The 7468-nt window shown below is 39.6% G+C and overlaps 1 long non-coding RNA gene across 1 annotated transcript; it reads right to left on the bottom strand.

Annotated features, from left to right (window-relative positions):
- Positions 1-1192: 1192 nt before the first annotated feature.
- On the bottom strand, positions 1193-6067 carry LOC117814051. Its single transcript, XR_004631505.1, has 3 exons — positions 6027-6067; positions 1417-1621; positions 1193-1307 (listed from the first exon to the last, which is right to left on the bottom strand). It is a non-coding gene; the product is annotated as an uncharacterized LOC117814051 (long non-coding RNA).
- Positions 6068-7468: the final 1401 nt, after the last annotated feature.

Here is a 7468-nt window from a genome sequence, read left to right on the forward strand (position 1 = left end):
CGCCCTCACTTACATTCACGACCATATGATCGTGACTGATTCAAAACCAGTCCTCGTGAAAGTTAAAAACACAAGCAAACATATGGCTATTGTTAGTACTCACAACTCACAGCGAGCAGGAGAGAGGAGAGACAGGCAGGTGAAGTTCCTCATTCATTCAAACATTGATTGTTGCTTTGTTGGTTGGCGTGATCACGGCTGACAGTGACCGGTTGGTAAAGATCAACGTGTTCACGAAACGGCTCGTCATCCCTACAGCGTCCGGACAGACACTACAACACATCTACATTTTCTGTAGGACTTACTAAATGTCATTAATTCTTTTGCTTGTCAGAGCCCCTGTGGTGAGAGCTTTTTAGACTCTGATCCGGACTACAATCCTGAGAAAAGCACCTCATCTAGTCAGAGGGGCAGTCAGTGGAGTCAGGGGAAGCAGAGGCAGGGGATGGGGAGTGCATGCTGGGGAAATGTACTAGAACTGCATGACTGGATTTGACTGGTTTCATAAATTGGACCCTATAGACGGTGATTGGTTGGTGTTTTCCCAGGTTTACTCCAGCTGTAGATAGCGGCTTTTTCTCACTCTTTTTTAAGAACACATTATGTATTGATTGCCATCGGGACAAAACGATCATTTTAACCAGTACAACAAAAAGTGGATCTAAATCTGACTACCAACCCCAGCTTTAAGAGCAGCTTAATACAAAGTTACTTCTGCTCAAACACTTTTGCCTTCCAGCTTGTAAAAGCAAGAAAGACACAACTCCTATTTCACTTTGATCAGCCATGCTGGCACCACTGTGACATTTGGAGAAATCCAACTCATGGTTGCCAAGAAAGGATTTTACACTCAACTCATTTTATTTATATAGCACCTTTCATACATTCAAGCATGCTGTCCAAAGTGCCTCACAAAAGAACAGAAAAACATTAAAAAAAAGCAGCAATAGGTAAAAAGATGCAAGGCTAAAACAAGATAAAGAATAGTAAATACTTACAATAAAATCATAAAACAAGATGAATAAAATCAGATAAAGACCAGAAAAATAATAATGTTTAAGGAAGCTGAACTAGAGTAGTTTTTTCAGTTAAATGCTCCTTGTGATATCAACATGAGAATGACCTTTTGAGCTTTGAAATAGATTGTTATGGAGAAGAGCATCACCTACAAAAATCCTCTTCAGGTGATCTTGTTGCTTTTCAGAGATTCCCTACACCGCCTCTTTTCGTTGACTTTTGAATTTGTGCCACCGTTCGAGAGGATCTGTTCTCCCTGGTGGGGAACTTGCTGCTAGACATTAAAGCTCCTGAAAACGAGGAGAGACAAAATTTGAGTTATTTTGCTTCAGAGAGTTGAAGAGTGTGGGTTTAAACTTCTGACTTACATCGGAGTATTCTATTTGCCCTCTGTTTTACCTCTAGCTTTCAAATATGAGGACACTCCAGTAGTTGTCCCCGCTGTTTGAGTTGAACTTCTGAAGTGAAGACACCAGGGGAGACTTCCTCTGCAATACTGAAGCGATCCTCTCCCTCTGCATAAGTCTGTGAAGTGCTACCATTTCTAGCTGATAGTTAGATCACCACCTATTGTAAGTGTGAAAGTCCAGACATGCTGGTCCATCTGTTGGGAGGGAACAGTGATTATTAGCTTTTTCAAGGGTTCTTATCACAGCTTAAGCCGGCCAAATATCCATGTGTTCGAAGATGAACCGTCAGGCTGCAAGGATTAATGTGCCACATTAGATTGGAATTGTATTTGCCTTTGAGAAAAAATGAGTCATATCATCAGCCCCTCCAAGATAAAGCGAAGTCTGACCACTTGAAATCCAATCTCTCAGGACCGAACCCCGTTTGCTGTGTTTGTTTGATTTTGATGTATCATCGGTGAGAATCAGATTACAAGCGAAGGCGCCCGTACCGTCTCCTCGTCTGCCACTGATCCCTCTAACTTTTCCCGTCCTTCTCATCCCCAGAGTGTAACTGTCATCTGTAGCCCAAGCTTAGTTCCAGAGCTGAGATGATCTCATTTTCCCCAGGAGAAGGATGGATGAGTGTTTCATTTTTCATGCTCCTTCTGCACAGATCTGAACTCTGCAACCTTTAGGACAATTGGTAGCAGGGGAGAGGTTGTCAGATCTCACTTCTTTGTTGGGTAAGAACAATAATGTGTTTTCTCTCTGCAGAATGCTGTGAATTATTGTAGCATTGCATTACATGGCTCTAGACTTGACTTGGTAAACAAAGCATTGTTTTGAAGAGCAGATGCCATTTTGGAAATGCTGAAGTCAACCTAAATTCTGTCGAGCTAGTGTGAGGTAAAGAGGCAGGCTTTGGCCTCCGAGCTAACAGCTTCAGTGTTCCCGCCTGTCAGTCAAGTCAGCTGTCCCTCTTACTGTGCAAAACTCTTAATCTTAATCTTTTCTGAACAACTGAGTTATGAAAAAATTCACCCCTGGTATATTGTGTGCTCAAAGAGAAATAAGCTATTCAGACTAAAATCATTTTTTGTACCAGGCTGTAAACATGTTTATTTCTTTTTCAAAAACTTTTTCAGCATACATACATTTTATCTGCTTAAATGAGTTTTGTGTTTAACAGCCATGCTTTCACATCAGTCACTTAAGGCTATCAGATGCCCTCAGATCAACTTTTGCCAATTAAGTGGTTAAAAAGAGCATTGTAGATTTAGATTACATTCAAGAGGGACATGCTGCAAACTCGGTCGTTCTGTTAAAAATGAGGAACACCAGACAGACATAGAAACTGAGTCAAAGCTAACATGCATTCTTTTATATTTGGTAATTATTGCACTTTATATTGTTATATTTGCCATTTTTGGAGATGGAATGCACTAATGCAGTGTTGAACAATGTGAATGTACACTGCATTTCTTTTATATATATATATATATAAATTAGCGAACACTCAAGGGGAAGAGGTGTCTTAGGTCCATATTTTGTGTTTGGTTGTAGTAGGGTTTAGTTAGTGAAGATGCATAAGTGGTCCAAGGTGTCCAACAACCTTTAAACTTCTGTTGATCAAGTGTTAAAGTAAATGTGAGTTTCTCCATCACGAAAATATCATAGATTACATCATACCACTTCTCAACTGTGGGGGCATCTGTTGACATCCATTTTCTAGTGAGTGCTTTCTTGCTTGATATCAGCAGAATATTGAACATGTATTTTTTGGAAAAGCCCTCAATGCTGTCTGGCCGCAGGCCTAGATAGAGCACCATGTGTATTTATGCTGTAAAGATCGGCTGTTCTGAATGGGTGTGCATGTGGTTTCCGGTACTTCCTGAGCCAGCCTCAAGTGGCCACTCAAGGATCTGCAGCTCTTAGCACTTACGCATTGGCTTTATTTCTTGCTGCCGGAGTCTACAGCTTATTTATAATGGGATTAATGTCAAGGAATTCAGTTTGAAACTTCAAAAGAAGAATCTTTAGATATTACAGCTTGAAGTGGATTTGCTGATTTTTTAAACTACATTTTTGTGTTGGCGGTCCCACATGTACACAATGCTTTAAACACAAGGAAAGACATGGGACTAGGAGTGTGACAGTACTATATGAGACAGTTGAAAAGTGGTTCATAGAGGAGATTATTCAAATCTATGACCACATTCACGTGCTCTTGAGTATTCCGGTTACGAGACTATCTCAACAAGAGGACGTTCTGCCTCTCTCTCTCTCTCTCTCTCTCTCTCTCTCTCTCTCTCTCTCTCTCTCTCTCTCTCTCTCTTCTCCTGCACACATGTCACGAGTAGGTAATAGAGGGAAAGAGAGAGATCAGTAACAGGCCACATTAAAGCAATGGAAGAGTTAATGATTCTTAAGAGGGTGCTGATACATCAAACTGTTGATCATTGTTGGAGCTGTTTTCATTTACTACAGTAACTTCCCCTTCTAACAGAAGCACATTTTTTAGTCCTTTCAGAATTAAAGCATCACAAATAGTAAATCTATGAAGAAGTCTGCTCTCTAAAGCTTGGGCATAAACTGGGTTACTTACACCTTGAAAAAATATTGTGATGAACCCATCATTGTGAGTCATGAATTGTATTGTAAGATAGCATTACATCTCCAAAAATGGCAAATATACAAATGTTTATACTTTTTATCACAGCTCTGTAAAATGTGGTCTGCAGGATGTTGCTGTCAAGTCTACAGTAGAGGTGTGACAAAATATCGATACAGCAATATATCGCGATACTTTGACCCCCGATATAATATCAATATTTCAACTATTATATCGATTTTTTGTAAAAATAAAAATTCATATTTTAGCCGAGTTGGAACTAAAATACGACTTCAGTATTTGAAAAACAATAAAGTGAAAAGTTGTTTTCAATCAAACAGTTTTGACTTAATTTGTCCTTTAAATTTTGAGTAATATTGTGTGATTTACATATACACTATCTCTATTTTTTCCTAGTTAGTTGTGTAGAATATCGCAATATATCACAATATCACAATATTGTGATATATTGTGATACTATCACATCGTGACCCAAGTATTGTGATGCGTATCGTATCATGAAGTTCTTGCCCATACTCACCCCTAGTCTACAGAGTGGAGTGACCTGACCTTAAACATTGAGCACACATTCAGTTCAGCTCATTCAGCAGCACATAGATGAAGTGTGGAAATCACTCTTAATGGAAAATGCAGCTTTCAGAAATTAATCAAGCTCTTTGATTTCTCAAGTGCTGTAAATTCACTGATATGTTCATTAATTACTTTAGCTTTGGGCTGTCTCTGTTAACCTTCTGCAGTTCTCAGTGTAATCCTTTTTTATGACGTTCATGCACATTTGCAGAGAGAAGTATCGTAATAAAACAAGAGAAAAGTTTTAGAATTCTCCGCTTGCCTTTGAACAGGAGAGTTAAATATTTATATATAAAACTTCAAAATCAGTCTCCTTCAGAAGTGTGTGTCACAGCATTCATCATACTCCATCTCTGACCTCAGACAGAGAAGTGAGTGAGCATACTTTCATGAATGTGACAGGTGTGTGTGACCTGTCCTTTTTCATCTCCCGATTTTAAGACCGTGTCATACCGTGTGCGATCAGTAGTGAGTCGGTCACTGTGTACTGTCAGTTATACTTGGTAGTTGTTTGAAGCACTGATGCAGTGAGAGGTGTTAAAAACAACAGAGATGAATTAAATAACGACTCTGCAGTTACCAGGCGAGAGAAGATCTCAGGAATTTTGCTGCCCTAAGACATAAAAGCAGCCCAAAGTAGTTGTACCTTTAATTTCACGGCTATTCAATCTGATTGCTTTGTGTAGAGTCTGGCAGAGTTTCTGTCACAGCTGTAAAACCTCCCTCTTTTAGCCGAAAGCAAAACCTGATCTTAGCGTTCTGTTTTTTCTCCAGCACAGGTTGCTTCGTCTGCATTGTGCAAGCTATGGGTCACTTCAAGGAGTCGGGTCAATTCTACTTTGATACCAGAGCTCTCAATGACCTTTGATGAACATAAAGTTTTTCTACAGGCTGAAAGTCAAAGAAAAATAACTGGAACATAACAGCGATATATATTTCAGTGCCTTGGTGCTTCAGAAAGTGGATCACGCCAGAGCAGCTTTTTAACAACATTGTAACAACACATCAGCAGGCGCTAATTACATACATGTAGCGGTAAGAAGTGCTACAATTCGCACTTATATTAAATTAACAGTTATGACCTCCTTAAGGCTATATTAAGATGTAAAGGGCTGTAGGGGAAAACTAACTATCCTGAATGTGGAGCTGAAAGTGGTGATAGTACAACCTGCAGTCTCTAAATGCTCCCCGACAAAACTCTGCAGAGACCTAATGTCAAGCTGCATCTCTGACAGATCCAGCTGCAGCTCTCTTGGTATTTCCCTCACACTTTCACATTTCACATATCTTAAAAAAAAAAAAAAATCTGGGCTAGTCTCCCGGCACACTGTGCTCCAGAAATACCTGCAGGTGATAACTAGCTGAGATTTTGTAGCAGGTGTCCTGTCACCCTCACCATTATGTATGCATCATACCTGTGGGTGGAGGTGGTAATTAACTGTTGCTTTGCCATTTTTAGATCGTTGCCATGACAGCTCTCTCTCTCTGTCTCTATCTTCTCACCTTTTTTTTTTTCCTCTCACCTACTTCCAGTGTCTCTTTTCCCTCCAGCGACGTGTTAGCATACTTTCTATTGTCTTTATTTATTATATTACACATGTAGTGTTTCTACAACGTGCAGTAAGAATGCACTTGACATAAAAAAATCTTTCACCTCACACACCTGCTGCATGGGTGTGTTCATGAGGCAGAGGTACTCCTGGCAGTGTGACAGTGCCATCCATCATGGTCAGATCAGGTCGCACACTCTTGCCCGGTGGGCTGTGGCCTGCAGGTATAACAGCAGCTGCAGCACAGCGTCTCAGCTGTCATTTATCTGCAGAGTGTCAGGGTGACATGTGCTGTCCACTTCAGTCCGCTGCAGTTTACTCCACATTTGTGCAAATAAAAGGACAGGTCTGTTTGTGCAGCAAGCGTGTGAGTAAATTCAGTTTTGTAGCTTTATTGACGCTGATCTCCAGTCCTGTGGAGGATGATTTACAGCCCTGTCAGTCAGCATTTTCTCCAGTTTGTACCTCAAAGTGTGTTCACCATGTTTTGTTACAGTTCTTTTTAAGGTTTCAAACAAGCTTTGTCTGCATTGTTGGGTTAACTTTGTTTTACCTGGCATAAAAAGATCATGTTATGGTCTTGTATCTCATCAACTTTACATAGATTAGTAATTAGAAACTACTCCAAATCACAACGCTACTGTTAAAATGTATAAGATAGTTATCTAAGAAATATTCAAACACTCTGTTTCTAGCTTTTCCAGTGTCTCCAGTCTAAGTATTTGTGTTTTTTTATCACTTCTAATGAATAATATATCATATTTGAACACTGAGTTGAACAGAAATGGTATTGAATAGGTCACTTTGAGCTCTGGGGAAAGTGCAATCAACACTTTTACGATTTTTATCTTGTGTTGAATGAAAGTCATTATTTAAAGCTCATGTGGGGAATTTTTAACTGGTTATGAAACAGTCTGAAATTGTTACAGATTACTCTTAAAGACCTGCAAAGTCAAGCAAGACCATCATCATCAACACTGACAATTTCTGTATAAATATTTTTCACGCCTGTATCGGCATGCCTGTTGCATTTGCAAATAATACAAAAACAAACTGTCTTTCTTGGGGCAAATTAAAATGTGGAACATTTACACATACCAGACATTCTGTGATTTGCATACTGTTATCTGTTCCCATTGCTGAGGAGCAGACCATAAGGTGAGAAGTTAGGAAGGTGACCAGGAAGCAAGAGGTCGTAAAAAGCTTGCTTGTTTGTCTTACATTTCTTTGAAGATGTTTAATGATGTGTTAATCTTATTCTCTGAAGAGAATAAGTAACGTGTTGTATCTTCACTCTGGGTCAGTTG

The sequence above is a fragment of the Notolabrus celidotus genome, chromosome 6, assembly GCF_009762535.1.
Source record: "Notolabrus celidotus isolate fNotCel1 chromosome 6, fNotCel1.pri, whole genome shotgun sequence".
NCBI classification, from domain to species: domain Eukaryota; kingdom Metazoa; phylum Chordata; class Actinopteri; order Labriformes; family Labridae; genus Notolabrus; species Notolabrus celidotus.